This window comes from Fringilla coelebs (assembly GCF_963513975.1).
Source record: "Fringilla coelebs genome assembly, chromosome: 3".
In the NCBI taxonomy this organism is placed as follows: domain Eukaryota; kingdom Metazoa; phylum Chordata; class Aves; order Passeriformes; family Fringillidae; genus Fringilla; species Fringilla coelebs.
Window position 1 is genome coordinate 42,941,986 of NC_140030.1, and position 19,024 is coordinate 42,961,009.

The following is a 19,024-nucleotide window of genomic DNA, read 5'->3' on the forward strand; positions in this document are numbered from 1 at the left end:
GTTATGTTCTCACTTTTATTTTATATAGCAGGTTTATCTGGAGGCCTTAAAGCTATCTTTTATCAGGAACACTTCCACTCACATTTTTTCCACCAGAAATGTTCAAATCTTGGCTAATACAATGCTTTTAAAGAACTTAAAATTACATTCATTCATTACTGAAGTAATAATGGTCCTTATGAACATTTTCTAACCTAAATAAAATCAAAGAACATGAACTGGCTGGGACATGCGCTTATTTAAGCTTCCCATCTCTAATGTCAGTTTGAATACCAAGGAAAGGTGGCGCCTAGGCTCTGAGAGAAAAAATGCTGCTCCGAGGAAGAAGAGAGCATGTCTTTTGTCATGGCCACAGTCAGGTCCTTCAGGCTTTGAAATGCTGATTTCTGACATTTTGTGCTTAGACTAAGTGCAGTAGGGTGAAGCATGCACATTTCCATGAAGAAGTTGGAGAAATAAATCTTTTTGATTGTATTTTTCTTCAGTGTTTGTACAACAGGATTCTGACACTTGACAGTAGGCTCCAGATATACCTGCTACATAAAATGACAGCAGTAACCATTAGGAAAAGTGGCAGCAGACACTTTGAGGTTTTTTTCCAGCCTGTATTCAGGAGAAAGCTCTCTATTCTGTCATTCATGTTGCGCACAAAAAAAATAGTGTTCATCAGCATTTACTCTTAGTGATACAGTTGGTGGAGGATGTGGCCATTCCTGGGATATGGCAATTGCTACTATCATCCTGGTTTTTTTGGCATGCCTTTTTGTCACCATAAAGATGTATTTTGCTTGGATTTTTCCCCCTTCTGTTCAAATAGGCAGTAAAACAGCTATTTTAGCCTGATGATCATGTACTCACTGTTTGGGCTATCTTATAACAACAGAATCTTTTTAAAGGCATGCCTTGAGGATGACATTAAGTAGACTCTCTAAAACATTAGAGAGTCTCTTAGAGGTTTTATTGTCAAATAAGAGAGATTACACCCAGATGCTCTGTGTTCCTTTTCATTCTTCATCCTGGTTGCTCTCTGTTGAAGGCAGAGAACATCATATTTTGGTGTGGTTCAGTATGCCTTGCGTAATACTTGTAGTTTTGTGGTTAAGGTAATTCTCTACCTTTACTTAAGAAGCAAATCCAACCAAACTAAACCAAGCAGAACTACACTCAACCACTCCCATTCTCTCAAACCATGTTTTCAAGCCTTAGAACTAAAGTAAAGTCAAGTAATTTCAGTGAACCATTTCTATATCCTCAATTGCAAGTTTCTGCAATTTACTACCTGGAGAGTATGAGGAAGGTATTTCATGCAAACCCTGACTCACAGAGGGAGGTATGGCCAAATGTCATTGCATTGACAACTCCTGATTGCACCAGCAGCTGCGCTTCACGTGTTTTATTCGTAGATGATAGAGTTAAGCTGAAATCAAGATATGCCAAAAAAAGGGTGCAGATGAGTGAATTAAAGCAAACTGACTAATCAAATAATACCTAGAGTTCCCCTTACACTGACCAGAATTGACTACTTTTTTATGTCAAACTTTCTTTTCACCAGGGAATTAGAAGAAAAAATGGCTGGCACAGAGAAAAATTGGAGTTGGGGCAGAGATTATGATAAAAGGAATCTATAAGTGTGTTGAGAAGGAAGCAAAAAAGCTCAACTACATGACTAGAACTCATATGAAATTAGCCCAGCTAATGGTCAAGTTCTATGTAGGAGAGAGAGTAGAAGCAAAATCAGAAGGCAAAAATTTTGCTTAGATGATCAAAAGTTGTACTTTTGTACAGGAAGTGATTAAAATGAGGAAAACAGAATTAGAATGGAGGTGATAATTAGAAAAGGCTGTTCATTTTTCCCATCAACTTACATACCAGCACTGTCCTGATTTACAAGTTTATGAATTTCTAGACTTTTAACCTGGATTCTTCATAGCCAATTTGCTCCTATTTCATCTAGAAGCCATTAGTAGACTCCACAGGTAGAAGTGCTTTATGCTTTTTAGATGATAGTACTTTCATATGTCTGTAAAAGATCCAGCTTTTCATTTATTTTGGTTCCTGACATCACTGAGTTACAGTTATAATACAGAGGTGAATTTATCTAAATAATGAAAGGCTGAATTCCTGCTGACAGTGAAATTAGTATTCATTTATTGTAGCTGAAGAAGCTATGATAGGTTTCCCAGGTGAAAGCAAATAAGAATTCTTTGAAGAGTTTTTTTATCACTCTGTTGTAGCACAAAACAAGGCAGCTCTATATAATACTTTCATGAGAGATTTAGGAGGGTTGGTGTTGCAACAGGATTAGTTAATCTGGACTAAAATTTTTGGAAGGAATATTACATATTCATAAAGATTTATTATTTGTTCAAGAGGTCAGATTAATAGTTTTGGGAGGGGGGGAAGAGAAGAACAAAATAAAACAAGCTTAAATATTTTACTATTAATCTTGTAAAAATACTGCAGTTTATTTCAGCTTTCATCCTTTTCTAAAGCTGTTAAAAATTTCAAGTGGCTGACTGGAGTTATCATCAGTTCTGAATCAATTAAATTTGAGGAGAAACAAAAAACCCAGCTAAACAAATCAATAAAACCCAATCAGTATTTATTTTGAATTTTGGTTCTTCTGGTTACCAAACAAATCAATAGTTGATAGTCCTGATTGTGCGTACTATTAAGGAGGTGAGGAAGGGATGTTAGGTTACACTCTCCAGGTTCTCCTGTTGAGTCTAGAAGAAGAGTGCTTTCACTAATTTAAAAAGTGAGCCCAATCTTGATGAGTTGATCTACTAAAATGAATGTACAGATGTCTGGAGCAACTTGGCCAAAAAAAATTGGAAGAAATGACTCAATTCTTTTGACCTCAGTATTTTGCTTGTTACCTGAACCCACCCAGTTCGCAGAACCAGATTTTCCATGTGTGCATGTGTTCACGAGTGTGTGTGTGTATAAAAGCCTCATCCAACTCATTGTTTCATCTACACTTGTAGGGCTGATTCCAAGGTTTCAGATATTCAAAACCTAAACAATATTTAAAGATCTCATGAAGATAATCCTTGAAGCTGCTACTGACTTCTAGTGGAGAGCAATAGGTAAAAGGAACTGAGTTATTCTCAACAGGCAGAAAACTGCTTAAATTGTAAAAAATTCAATATAGCTACAAGATTATATTACGTTCTTCCTTGGACAAAATATTTCTTAAACCAGATCAGTTGAATCAGAACACAGTCTCTTAGAATACAGAATACCTTCACAAGGATGCAGTAATGAATACTGAAGACAAATAGTCAATTGGATGTTTTGGTTTTGTTGGGGGCTTTTTTAAAAAATTACCATTTTGTCCTACTAAATGTTTTACTTTGTACCACTATGCAATGTAAGTATGAGGACAATACATTTTTTTGTTTCTTCCCTCAATTTTCTGCCTTTTCCTCTCCAAATATAAACTTTTTTTGTATTTTTTTTTCCTTACATTTCTTTCTCTTTTTATAATATATTCATTTCTATACTGGTATTTTCCCTTAATTTTTTCAGTTCTAGGAGGATGGATTCCATTATTTGTTCTTAAGAGATAGTAAGATTTTATCTTTTTTTTTTTTTAGTGGAGGCAAGTAAACAGATTTTTCAACAAAAAACCAACAAATTGTAAACTTAGTTCATTTTCTCTATATATCCAACATGCTACACAAGAAGGCAATAATAACCTTTATAAAAAGTCAAAAGGTATTTACTTACTTGACAGAATTCCTTATCTGTCTGTTAATTAAATATAAGCATGCTGCAAAGAAAGAAATAAAGAATTAATGTAGGTTGTGCATAAGTTGTACAGGGTCCTATGCCTATTCCATGGTTTAATCTATGCACTAAATCTATTTTGATCAAGTAGTATGAAATTCAAAATACAGAAGAGGTAAGAAGACATTTCAGAAACTTGTAATAAATACACACTGATTAAAATTTTCAAATTCACCTTGATACCATGTATTTCTCATTTTATTACAATTACACTTGAAAGTACATTTTCTAGCCACCAAAAATTGACAGTGCCAGAAATAGAACCTGTACACAGTATCTCTTGTGGCTTTATAAAGTAACACTGCAACTTACTGCAAAAAAATAGTAGCTTATAACTAAAATCTAGGCTTGCTCCAGCATGCTTGTAATAAGGCAGTGGGTAAATTAGGAGAAAATGTTTAATACAAAATCAAAAAACAAACCAAAACCAAACAAACAAAGTAAAGAAAAGGATACTCACTGTTTGAACTGCTTCTGGAAAAGCCCTTTTAAGCTCTTTGGCCTTTGACAATATTTTTCTATCACAAAGAATAAAAAAAGAAAGAAATTGTAATGCTCCACAAAATACTATGATTTTTTTTCCTTAATTGTTTTAAGATTAGTATGAAATCTACAGTTAGGAAATCATTTACCACCGTCTAGAAAGGAAAAAATACAAATACTCCCAGTGTTAATTTTTAAGATATTTACTTTCTTGTGAGTTCATTTCCTTTCCAGAAGGAAAAATATTTACCCTTCATTCTATTATTCCAGAGATTTATAATGTATTCAGACTATAAAATCACCAGTAAATTTCAATTTTTCAATGTGTTGAAAGTATTCCTACACAAAGAACCTCTTAACAGATGCTAATTTCTTGGGTACATGTGATTGTCACCTACAGAGAGGCATGTGGATTCCAGTACCTTTTAGGCACTAAGTAGTACACTTCCTGTTTGCTTGCATTGAAGGACAAAGACTGTATGCTCTGCTTGCCTTCTTTTACAAGAGTTGCCACAGAAAACAGCTTTTCTCTTGCTTTTATCACAGTGAGCTGCCAGACTCCAGTCACTACGGGAGCTATGCCATCCACCTGCTTAATTCAGGAAACATGCTGGTTATTGCAACCCAGGTCAGAGAGCTGATAAACAGTTCAGACCATACATTATCTTCAGCTGACAAAATCTTTTACCCTTTGTGCCTATAAAGAGGAGTGCTGCAGTAACTACACTGGACGCTGTGCATCAGACTTCACTTTATCTTGCTTTAACTGTCTAAAATCAGGTGACTAATCCATATCATCACCTGGTATTCCTCTAGGCACTCAAAGAAGGTGATTCACCCCATCCTACTATACATGTCCCAGATAGCAAGGACGAATTGTCACCTGGAGTTCCTGTCTCTCTCCACTGACAGTCATGGAAACCTGCCTAATTTTAGATGGCACTAATAAAGCACCTAATTTTAGATGGAAATAATAAAGCAAGACAAATCCAGTCCCACAGCAGAAAACATTAGCATAGTCCTTTGAATGTAAATAGCATTTCCTGAAATTCTTGGACTTGTGATTTCAGACTAACCAATTTATTACGTATGATATTATATGTTCTGTCCATTTTTAATAGATTGTCTATACTACTCACAAGTCACATAGTCTCATACAGCCATTCAAAAAGAGCCAGTGTCATTGTGCTAGAAAACCTATGAATTTTAGCATAATTTAAGGACTTTGTTGTGGCCAAAAAGGTTGAAGCTTACAAAAATGTGAAAGGAGAAACTTGGAATAAAACTATGAAACCCACCTGTCTAAAAAATCTGACTTTAAAATGTGAATGACAGGAACATAATTGTACTGCTGAGATTAATCTCCAGTTTGCATACATCATTATCTCAATTAAAACAGGTACCCAGTCAATTAGTAAACAAGTTATCTCAATATGAAGCCATACCAACAAAACATAAACTGCTCAAATAGAGTTAAAACTCTTGAAGACCTTAAAGACTTGAGCCTAAATTATTCTTTCTCTTCCCAAAAGATAAAAAGGTGACTGTACAACATGTTTAAAAAAATTAAGAAAACACTGTAAAAGAGTGAGAAGTACCAAAAGATGACATGTCCACTGACAAGATGGAATCAGAACATGTCAAGCAAATATATCACCAGAATATTCACTAATTAATAGTGGTATAAAAATCTTGAAAGAGTGACTGAAAGAAATAGGTTACTGACAGAGTTGAAGGCTACTCTTTCTACTAAAGAAAACCTTAGGAGAAGTTATCTTTCTCAGGGTACAAAAATCACACATTTCATATAAATCCTTCCATTTAGCAGTGTAGTTCTGCCATTCTGAGCCAACAAATTGACTTAACGGTTGTCCTCCAGAATGATAAAATAATATTAGTTTAAATTAATTTAATATACTGTCATGCAAATAATTTTACATTGCATTGAGGTTTTCCATCATGCAACATTTTAGAATGCTGGTCACTCAACTCATATTATATTAATTCCCTATAATTTCAGAGAAAAAAATATGTACAGTGGTATTTTGAAGTATTATAGCTTTTCTGATTTTCCTTGTATTAAGATTTAACTGTTCATAGTTTCCCAAATTTCTTGTCCTTACTTTTCTGTTTAGCTAGCGCAAATCTAGCTGTAATAATAAAGTTTATTAGAATTTATTTATTTTCTACATCGAAAAGAATATAAATGAATGTGACAAATACATGTTATTTTCTCAGCCAACTACTTGATGTCATAGAGATGCTTTAGCAACAGATATGATTTAATAATTTAGCCAAACAGAATGTCTATCCAGACTGCTACAGATTAAGGTCAATTAGAAGGCCTAGTTCATTTATTAGGTAATAAACAACTATTCTCTTTTTTTGTTATTTTATCTTATACATAAACATAACATCTGCACTTTCTTGAAAAAAGAAAGATTACATTCCTGTAAAAAACAAAGATTACATTCCTGTAATCACATGTATGTACAGTAAGGTTGCACAAACCTCTTGGAACTACTGGACATCTTGGACAATTACAACAATAATGTGCGAAAAAAGGGAATAGTAAGGCAAAAATATTATAGATGTAAGTTAAAAACAGTTTTGAAGAGCTAAAAATGTTCCCGGAAAACAGAAAGCAAAATCAGTGTTGGACTGTAAATCTCTGCTCGGATGTATTGCCTCTGGTCACTGTAGCTGTTTTATTTTTCAGATAAGTTTATTCAGCAGTGCTTCACGGCCTGCATAGCCTGCAGCCTGCTGACAGTGGAAATTAGGTGCACTTTGCTGTCTTTTTTCACATGAGTTGACATGCAACAAAATGTATATGGGCTGCATATTGTAGGTGTAAAATAGTGCATAGTGTAGGTGTACAACGCTGCAATCAAACGTGTCGCTATGACTGATGTTAAAAAAAGGCAAACACGTACCTCAGTAGAGAGCTTTTCAGTCTGGAACCCTTCTGAACAAGTACTGGCAACACATCAGCTAATAACTAACCCAGATTTCTTTAAATTCTCCAAAACAGGGATTAAATTCTTCAGGGCTCCTACCTCACACTTCATCTGTACACACAAGAAAACACATTCCATTCTAGAAACCTAAGACCAGGAACTATTGGCTAAACAAAACCTGCCTCTGAAGGGCTCAAAGACACCTGGGGTACCTAACAGTAATATTTCCTTTTGCCAAACAGCATCCAGATTGCACCTGGTGTGAGCCCCAGGAAAGGTGCTGTTGGCTTGGTAAGCACAAATATAGGCTTTATATAAGTATAGCTGTAAGGAAGTCAGATAATGCACAAGATACACAGAATTGTGGAGCAGGGTTGGGAGAACAAAACTAGCTACTGTGGGCTGGGACAAATCAAAGTGCAGTGACAGTATTATCCAGGTTTGTAAAATTTGGAGAAAAAATGTTCCTCCTGAAGTGATCTGGAATTCTGTTTGCATCCACTGGTTCAAGGATCTATGCTGGGTGCTTCAGCGTGTTATTCGATTTTTAAAGATATTTTCAAAGTAACATATATTAACCTCTATAAGCTGGAACTATGCCTGGTTCTGTGTCATCTCTTTCTTTTAACTAACAATCTGTTTCTATAGACATTTTATCTGAAACAGACAAATACCATACTTCCATCTTTATTCTTCCTTTTTGTGTGGTTGAAACAATTTTTGGTTTTAGATCTGAGAAGTTTCCAGCAATGTGTTATAAGTAGCTTAGTCAATGTCTGCTGTTCTTCGTGCTCTCATTTCATGTTGACTTTTAAATGACCTTGTAACTACTAAAGCAACAGCTGTATCTAGAAAGGAGAGACAATGTTACCTACTGATTTTTTTTCTTTATATTTTATTATATTTAAATGGGGAAATTGGCATTGTTTTTATAGCTATACAAATATATGCAGAATGCACCCGGTCCTGGGGCGCATCAGGCACAGCATCACCGGCCAGGCAAGGGAGGGGATTGTCTTGCTCTTCTCTGCTCTGCACTGGGGCAGCTTCACCTCAAGTTCTGGGGGCAGTTTTGAGTGCCACAACATAAAAAAAGACATTAAACTTTTAGCATCCAGAGGACCATGAGGATGACAAAGGGTCTGGAGGGGAAGCTGAGGCCACTTCATCTGTTCAGCCTGAAGAGGAGACTGAGGGGAAACCTCATCTCAGTCTTCAAAATCCTCAGGTAGAGATCTCTTCTGTCTCATGACCAATATCAGGACTCAAGGAAGCAGCATGAAGCTGAGCTGGGAGAGGTTTAGGTTTGATATCAGGAAAATGTTCTTCACCCAGAGGGTGGCTGGACACTGGAGCAGGCTCCCCAGGCAAGCGGTGACAGCACCAAGCTTGTCTGCATACAAGAAGCGCTGAGACGGTGGTGCCAGGCACATGATGGGATTCTTGGGGTGTCTGTTGGGCTCAAAGATCCTGATGGGTTCCTTCCAGCTCAACATATCCTGTGACTTTGTGATTCTGTGATCACAGAGTAAATCAAACACTGAGGATGAAAATTATCTTTTGCTGCCATGTAAGAACAAAGTCCTTTTGTTTCATATTTTCTGTCACATCATTAAAAAAAGTTCATTATGAAGATTGAGGAAAGACAAAGAGTACAATGCCAGTATTTAAAATTCTATGACAGCAAAATATAAATACAACTTCACTTTTAGAACCTCTAACAATGTGATATTTTAAATATTTTTTTTCTAAATCCAGACTTTGAGAATGCATAAAATGTTTTTTTGTTAGTCTTTTGGGGAAGTAATTTTTTTGCTATTACACTAATGAATTTTTTTATGTATGTTTGAATAGGGCTATAAAGAAAATAATTTGGAGCTGACAAAGCTGCCTCATCCCTGTAAACTGGGACAGATTCCAGCTCTTTAGTTACCCATTATCCTAGACAAGTCACTCCCCAAACATCCAGAATTAAGCTATAATCATACCTTTCTTGCCTGTGGCAACAAGTAACTGTGACCCCACACATATCCAATGTCATTATAGCTTATTCATCTTTTATTTTAAAGAACAAGCCTGGAAAGCTGCACTGCCAGCTCTGAAGTCTGATAACATGAGAATTCCCAACCAGTACTCATAGTGACATTTGAATCCAGCTCTATGTTTTGTGTGGACCAATTCCAGGCAGACATTATGAATTGGAGAATCATTCCAAGAGACTAATGGCAAAAAGCTCACAAGTGCAAAGCTAGCTTCATAATAAAGAGTGAGACCATTCATTTAGCTAACTGTTTCCTATCACTGATCATTTTAATTAGGAGAATTAGGCATGAAACAGCAACAAGCTAGAGATGTTGCCAATGCATTTTGTGTCTATGCATGGGTATACATGAATCTAAGAATTATCTTACCACCAGACTTTAGAGTGAATTGAGTTGTGGTCTTTGTACAGTTGATTGTACACCCCATAGACAGCAGTAATGTGTCACTGAACAAAGGGGAAACCATGGAGAAGAATTCAGGACCATTGTTCTTGAGTAGCTGTAGATTGTAAGAACAATGTAGGTTCTAACTGCAACTCTTTGTGGAGGCAAGTGTTAGTAAAACTCTAGTGTACACCTTACACTCTGTACTACAGAGCCCTGGTCACTCAGTTTCTAAATATCACTTCTGGAAGAAAAGTGTTGCCTAAAAATTAAACTTTGCATTACTGCCTTTCAACAGTCTGAGTTCATCATGAGGTTCTCTGATCCTCAGCACAGGAAAGGACAGCAACCTGGTTCTCATGTCTGCTGCTGAGCTGCAGCATGAACAAATACAGAAAGGCACAGGGATACCTCTCAAATCTGCTATTATTTTTCTTTTCTCTACTCATAACAAACCAGGAAAGAATCTACTTCTTTGATGTTTAGGTAGTATTTTTCTTTGATGTTTAGGTTATATTGTGGTGTACTCATTTAATTCTTGTCTGCTATAGTCAGTGAAAAGTGACAGCAAAGGAAACAGGATCTAACCAGCACCACATAGCTGTCTCTCCAGTTCCTTGGAGTAAGTTCTAGTCTTTTAGATCAGATTTCAAGCAGAAAGCCTTTTCTTGCTGCAAAGGCAAGGTACCAGAAAAGCAGGCCACCAGAGACCCTTTAGTACATCTATTAACATCATTCCTCACTACAATGGAGAATTTAGGTATCAAAAAGAAGCTTGAAATTAAAACGGACTGATATATTTTTGAAGATTTTAAATGCTCAAAATTAATCACCCTTTCTAAGACAGTGAAGTCTGTCAGAACTCTATACTTTCAAAACATTGTTTGAGGTTTTGAGTTTAATTCCATGGCTTTAGTGACGAATGCGAGCAAAAGTGTATTTAAAGACAGCCCTTTGGGTTCACAAAAAACCCCAAACAAAGAAAGAAAAACAAACAAAAAACCCCACTGATGAATACTTCCACACAGTTGCCAGTCCATAGCATTGACATTTTTAAAGCCTAGGTGAATTCTGGCCGTTGCTCTCAGTACCGTGATGTAGCAGCTGCTTTCTTTTGACAAGATTGAGTCATGGGCATTAGGACCTATTTTTGACTGCTCTTGTAGACTATCTCACTAAAAACACAACAAATTGTTAATTTCTTGAATCTGGAATCAGGTCTTCACAAAAGCTTCTTGGCTACTTTAATTTTCTCTGTGCTCCAGGGTAAAATGAGGAAACTGAAGATGATATTAATAAAGTTCTTTTGAATCACAAGGTTCAAAAGTGCTAGGTATAAGTTCATTTGATTATGACAATTTAAAAATAATAGTATTCAGGATTAGTATTTTTGAGATAGGAAGAAAAGACATGTCTTGTCTTTGGAACCAGAAAGTAATTTTAAGTACATAAGAAAACAATTTAAAGAAAACTTGAAGAAAATTGAGACTATTTAATACATAAAGAATATGTGCCAATGTGTTACCAGATAATCCTGCTGCAAATATTATCCAAGTCAGCAATAGCCAAACTTTTCAAAATTATAATTTTTTAATGTGGGCAGTAGCATATTCCTTTACCACCTGATTTGTAACTGAAGCCATGCCAGGAAGAACGTCGTTTCCCAGTCTTGGCTGCTCACCACATCTTTATTTGGTGGCCTGTACTAGATTAACCTTATGCCAATCTGATGTCTGAAATAGTAGAGCCATGACAGTCAGGAATTCAGACAGACTTTCTAACAAAATATATGTTCACAGAATTCACAGGGCTTGAATCAGAGTTGGATTGTCTGGGAGAATTCATATCCAATGTATATCTATTTCAGCATTATCTTTTTAGGAAACCACATGATAGCGCTTCAAAATACATTCTATTGGAAAATTATATCCATTTGTGTTGATAATATTCAAGTGATAGAAGAGAAAAAACTGAAAATAACACATAGAGGAGATTATAAACACAGAAAAATATCTTTATAAACTCTTGCATTGAAAAATAATACAGAAATTGAAACCACAAATTTTGATATGGCTAAAAACCATGCTAAAACTATAATTACATATTAATTAACTATAATAACATATTAATTACTTTGGTGGTGGTGGGTTGGGCTTATTTGGTTTTAGGGGTATTTTTGATTAAATGAAAGAGAAGTTGGTTTTGGTAATAATTTCTTAGATTTAAATTGGAACATGCATTAACACATCTCAAGAGAGTTTTATAATTTGCTGTTGTAGCATTTGACTTAAATATCTTCAAAAGTTGTTTTCAGACACACTGCTAAAAAAAAGTAAATTTAAGTTTTTTATTTTTAGTCTTTTCCATATATATTTTTATAATGTAAATTTTAAAATAAAATTTTAATTTTTAAGACTATTTTTAAAATATTCAAACTTTAATATTCCCTTTCATATTAATAGGTAAAATCATGGGCATTTCAGAACATTCAGGCTGAAAATTTATTCTCAGAACTTGCTTCTTTAACTTCACAGTTAAGTAAAATATTGCTCTCACCTACCCCTTCTTAATAAAAAAGCACACTTTTGAAGAATTTTTGAGTACTTCAGAATATTTCCTGTAAATAATCAAGCAGGTACTGGAGTTAATATTTCTGTTTTCATTGAGTTATCAGGAAAATCTGACTTTTTGCCTTTTCAGAGAACAAATACATATACAAAGACTTTTGGCATTAGTCGGATATTTAGAGGAATAAAATAATGGTTAAAATATGTAAAATTTCTCATTCAAGCTACCAAAAAAAGTCAAAAAAGATGATACATTCTAAAGTCACTTAAATATCTACTGCTGAGAATCCACCTTTTCAATCTGCCTACAGTCAATTGGTCGATGAAACTGCACTGACACTTTTAAAGATATCCAAGATTGTAAGGGTAATGATAGATCTGGAAATACAATTCAGTCTGATAAAGTAGTTGAGAGGAAATGTATTCTGAAGAAAAAGCTATAGCTAGCTCCTCAGTCACTATGACATTCCTTTTATATCTTCTTAAGGCTTCTCTCCTGTGGTCTTCACAGAAAATCTCAGGGCCTAACTTAGACCTTAAGTAGAGCATTAAGGAGTCTCACTACAAAATGAATAATGTGTGAGTACATCTGAGACGATGAATCTGGAACTGGTCCTCAGCACCAAAACCCAGTTATGCAGGTTGTTTAGTATTGATCAAAACAAATCAGCATCTTTTGATGCTTTTGGTCAGCATCTTTTTTCCAGTCTGTTTTCCTTCTACCTGCCTACTGGACACATAGACCAGAAATAAGCTGGGGATGTTCTCCCAGCAATTACCCTATTTGGTTGTGCTATGAAGTTATTCTATGATGTAATGTGGCCTGTATCCCTTAAAGCTTGGTCCTCTACCTCTGAAGCCAGTAGAAAAAATTAATGACCTTCATTAGTGCACAGTGAGATAACCAGCAAGTTCCATACAGTATCTATGGATATCTCCCTCTCTGCAACTGGAAGTGAAGTCAAATTTTCTTCTTAGTGTATGAATAACGCACACAATTATTCTAAAGATGTATCTATAACTAAAGTTAACAAGTTAGGCATTAATAAAGATCATGAAGTGAGTTCTTTGAAATGACCCACATGCCTTCATCTGCCAGAACACCAAGATATTTTTTGTATTTTATTGAAATTCTTATATGACAGAGGGCATTCAGAGAGACCTAGGTTGCTTAGCTTACATTAGAACTTGTGTTGCTGTTTCAAACTCAAAGGAAATAACTTTCCTACTACTGCTAATCAAAAGAAAAACCTTGATCACATGCAATTATAACATCCTGACCTTTTAAAACTCTATATTAAGTATTTGAGAGCATGTGATACTAGCGTATGTTGTGGGGTATTTTTACCATTAGCCTCATGCACTCTCATGAATACAAATTCACTATCAGACAAAACTCCAGGAAAATTAATACTTTTTTCCTCAGTCTTTGGGCAAAGTAATGTCTTCCTTCCTCAGACTTTTTGGAATTAGTATTTTGTGATGTACACTGCTATTTAGAGTTCATATAAATATTTTTACATATACATATTTTCATATATACATACATATGTGTATATATTTATACACATAGATATTTATACCACTTAATATGGATATACACATGCACACATATGCACAGGCACACATAGTCCCTTCATGTGTTCAAGGAAGACATCTTCATCACAAAAAAAATCTCTGTGTTGTACGTGCATTTCAGCAACTTCAGCAAACACTCATTAACAGCACTGTGAGAGGTCACTGCCGTGCAACAGAAACACTCACGCCTCATACAGAAAGGAAATTAGATGGACATTTCAAAAATACCTATCTCAGAGCATCTCCCAGCCTTAATGATGGCTGTTTGTAAACAATTGCATTGAGATTTTCGAAAAACAAATGACTGTCTTTTCCAGTATACAAAGGCACATAAAGGTGAGATGAGATGGTTCAGTCCCTATGTCTTTGTCAGTGTATTTTTCAGTCTAGGGTAGTAATCCACAGTTATCAGCAATTTAAAGGAATTTATTTTTCCGCCAGACAGAAATTTTGCTGTTTACTACTACCTGCAGCTGAGGTGCACACTGGTTATTTGGATTGATGGTATCGTTTCTGCCCCAGAAGGACTAAAGCTGCTACATTAGTCTCTAGAATTGAACTGAGTTCGGATTCCTAAAATAGCACCACATACCTGGCACAAACGCTTTGTCCTCTACGTCTTTCTTGGTGGCAGTTGCAAAAGCACTGATATATAGCCCAAGGCAGTTTAAAAGAAAGAAAAGTTTCTAAATCACCACAGCTGTTTTGAAAATTACTTTTGACAGAACATGGATTTTTTGGTGCCTGAACACTTTTTTTAAAATCTGACTTCAGGTGGCTTCTCAAAAACACAGAGGTGAGAAATCAGTAGTTCTTATGTTTCAGTAGCGTGCTTGCAACATTTGTATCTTTTCAGTCTTGTATTTATTTAAGATTGAGAGATTTATGATAAAATAAAGTCAATAGAAAAAAACGCATCTGAATTCTAATTACATTTGTAACAAGGTGGTCATGGAAAGGTGCCCTTCTAAATAAATATGAATTATGACTTTGAAGCAACTTTTCAAAATTCAGTATTGAAACAAAACAAGCATTTTAAGTTTAAACCATCCTAGTTTTTCAAATTTCATGTTTTTATCAGTTAAATAAAGGTCAAAAAAAAAAAAAAAAAGTCATTGTCACAGCTGGGAAGTTTCCTGTGCTTGGCATAAGCAATATAAAAAGGTTCAATTTTAAAAATATGACTGATGTTGAGTGTATGATTCAGGGCTTTTGATTGTTCTTACATGCAGGTTACAGACCAGTTCAGCATGTGAACTAAGTCACATTACTTCAGCATTTTCAAAATTCCTATTCTGACCCTCACACAAGTCAGTTTTGTCAGTACGCTGACAATTTTTGCCCAGTTTCCAATTTGTGCAAATTATCTAGTTGATACAGTATCTCAAAATGTTCTATCAAAACTATTCATGCTTTTGACATAGCAAGTGTCAAAAAATGACATTTAAGTAGTATATTTATGTTCTGAGAGAGATGCAGAATAATGGACATGGGAAAATAACATTGTCTAAAAGCCAGGAAAATGGGATGCTATGCTTTTACTAATATACTTTTTGACCTGGGACTATCTGTTTTCTTTGCCATAATATTTCTTCTAGTAATAGAGAATACAAATATTAACTAGGCTGAGTGGATCTAGTGAAAGGATATCTTTCTCAAGATTCTCTCAATTTTTTTCCTGTTTGTGTTTGAGGTGTGTTTATGTGATTTTTGTTCTTTGTTTATAATACTATATATTTTACCCTGTAGCTCTGATTTCCTGTGTGTCTGGATAAGCAGGACAAACTGTCCTGGAGCCCTTTGTTTTAAATTGCATCTTAGTTCAAAGCATAGTAGAAAAAAATATTCACAATGGCTTAGTCATAATTTTAAAAACTTTTCCCTTTCTATTTAAGGCAGTGGGAGCACACACTTGCCCTCTATAAAACAAAAAAGCAAAAAAAACTAAAAAGCTGCCAAAATACTCAAACCACTCAGGACCAAAGGAAAAAAAAAAAGGTGTATGTTTTATTGTAATGAATGCTCATTAGCAGTTACAGTGCTTTAGATGTGTTCCTGGAGTGCATCTTCCAGCTTAATTTAATCAGAAAGAAATTGCTTTGCACTCTCCAAGACAGCTTGGCAGCATGAACCAAATTGTAGTACACAGGGACAATTAGAATGTTCACTTCAGAAGTGTACATCTGATCCAAACATAATCTCCAATAAAGATATAACTGTTGAGACAACCACAGCAGTATAACATATGTTGATTTCTGTTTATTTCTCGCACACCGTTTCAAGTTCAGTTATGTCTTCCAAAGCTAATATTAGCATTAAGAAATTTCAGAGAATTCATCATTTTGCCACAAAAAATCTCAATATTTCCAATCCATTTTCTACATAAACTTTAAAGGACAGTACTTTGTCTCAATGTTATTTCCTTTTCCTTTACTTTTTGTCCTGCTGTTAGGCCATAAACATGGACAAAGCTAGCTTTACCTTGTCATAGCTGTCACCCAAATCATAAAGTTCTACTCCTGTTCCTCATATGGAACACAACAGGCACAGTCTTTACTGTGTGCTTGATGGCTTACAGAAGAGAGAAACTTATTAGACTTAATGAAAATGTATTGTCTGTAGAAACACAGATGCACTGAACTGTTATACCTGAAAGAGCAGTGGTGGTGCATTTTTCGTTTCCAAAACCACTGAATTTTGCTGCTTTAGCGAGCAGACATTAATCACTTTGTCAAAAGCTTGCATAGAATGTAGCAAGACACACACACAAAAAAAAGAATTAGCCAAAAAGAATAGAGTTACACTTGCCCTCAGTTGGATATTTGGCCATCTAGTGACAGATACGCAAGCTGGGAGTCCGAAGGTGTCAGAAAATAAGGTTGTAGTATGAAGAAAGACCTGGATATGATAATATTAAGGGAGAAAAGTAGAGGTGTTCTTAAGGTACTGACAGGAGATTAGTGCTTAGCACTAAGACAGGAAGGGCTAAGTACCATTGCAAAAATTCCTGGCATTTAAGAATCTCATGAATTGTCTAAGAATCACAGGCACCACCAAATTATCTCATACAATGCTAGAAAATAGATGTAACATTCCTGGCAATGTTCAATCATTACAGCTAAAAGCCAGGTTTTTTTATACAAGTATTCTGTGTGTTCATGAGGATGGAACTCTTAGTGTGATGTATTTATAATGTGACTATATATTACTGGAAATTACTGGAAATTATGTCACTGCTGGTTTATTGAATTTCTTGGATCATTCCCTGCATGGCTTTATTGTTTAATCTTTGTGTTTTCTTTTACTTCCCAAGAAATTAAATATGCTCATAGGCAATACAGGTAATTGAATTTCTGTTCTGAATTCAATATAAGCTTTAAATGTTTAAGCATAATCCCCAAATAGCACAGATTGTTTAGCTGCCTCCTGAATTAGACAGCTTAGTAGAATTTCTCATTTGGTTCTGGTGGGCAAAGCAGGTAAACGAATATGAGTACCTATGTTCCAAATGCATAGAAGAAAATGAAATTGTATAAATTCCCCTTAAAACAACAGGAAAAAAAAAACAAACTCAACCCATAATCTCTACTATTAATATTCACAAAAAAAAAAATCCACTGAATTTAATTTGCTTTACTGAAAGATAGTGACAGGTGTTGCTTAGTCAGCTGATTAGTTATAAGATAGAATTTGCACTACCATGAGACAATTGTATTTTACGTCATTCACAATTTCCATAGTTGCCCTGTGTAAAGCTTTTCCCAGGGAATAGGTGAAAGAAATTCATTATCACAGATCAGCCTAACAGCATCTGAGAAAGGTAACTGTTCAATGTGGAAACCAATAAGACGGCCAAGGCAAACACCAAAGTAACAACCCAGAGTGAATGACACTCAAAAATTAATACTTCTAGAAATCTTGCAGAGAAAACAATTATAGAAATAGATAAAAATCATAGATCAAATAAGAGCACTTCTTATCCTTTCTACACATATAGGAAGCATGTTTTTTGCAAAACCATACTGTTAATGTCTATAAGTATATTTCTTCAGCTGCTGCATATAAATGCATATAAAGGGTACATCATGGAGTCCAAAAGGCTTTATATCTCTATCCATGTTTCTTGATGCCAACATTACATTCATCTGGGTTTAGTTATATGTCAAAATTCCAGTAAATTAAAAATATTTCTCTAAAATCTATCAACTTTTCAAAGTTACTTTCAAATTTCATATAGTAGGGTATATGGTAAGCATTCTATGTTTGACAGTATTTGAGAATGGATTTTCCAGTGCACTATGTTCTGAAAGAAATCCAACAACAAAAAAAAAAACCCACACCACCAATCCACCCCTCAAATTTCATTTCAGGTCACCACATTGTTTTCATTCTTCAGCTTTAAAATGGATCCAGCCATCCCTCACTCTGTCTCAAATGGTATGACTTGAGCTAAATTTTATGCTAACATAAAATCAAATTTCTGAAGGAGCTTGCATCTCAACAAATGCCTATAGAAGAGTGGAAAGCACTGTCCAACTGCCCTAAATTCTAAGAAGTTTATAAAGTTTCACCAAGTTTATTGTGTAGCATATTAAAAACTAGTAGTTGATTTTAAGAAGTAAAGATATCCTTCAGTTCAGAATTCCTACAATTTTCCCCTCTGAAAATCTTCCATTTAAACAAAGGAGCAGCTAAAATCAAATTATTTTTAGACAGATAGAAGTAATGAAAAAATATATGGCAGTAGATGTTATGCAAAAGCGTATGCAGATAAAAACTTGAACTGTTGCATGTCAAATTATATTCACAGACACATTTCCATCGGTCTACTGGCATCAAATGTCACTGTGAAAAGGTTTTTTTGAAAAAATCAAGTCATTTACATGATGTAATAGTCCTCTTAGAGACTTGTGAGAATATTTTTAAAACCATAGCAAGGACTTACTTAAGGCAGCCTTCAAGGAAACTGTGAATGTTTCCTTGAAAAATCAAACCCCAGCCAAATAAAACACACACTCAATGGTTTGAAACATGGCGAAGGACCTTACCAGGTTTAGGGGAAAGATGACATATAACAGTTTGCCTGAATCCTTTTTAAACTTTGAAAAACAGTTTCTCTGTTTTTAGAATATAATAAATGTGAAAAAAAAATAGATAAAAAATTTAGCTTTTTTTACAAGCATTTCACAAAATGAGTACATGATTTAATGCCTCTAAT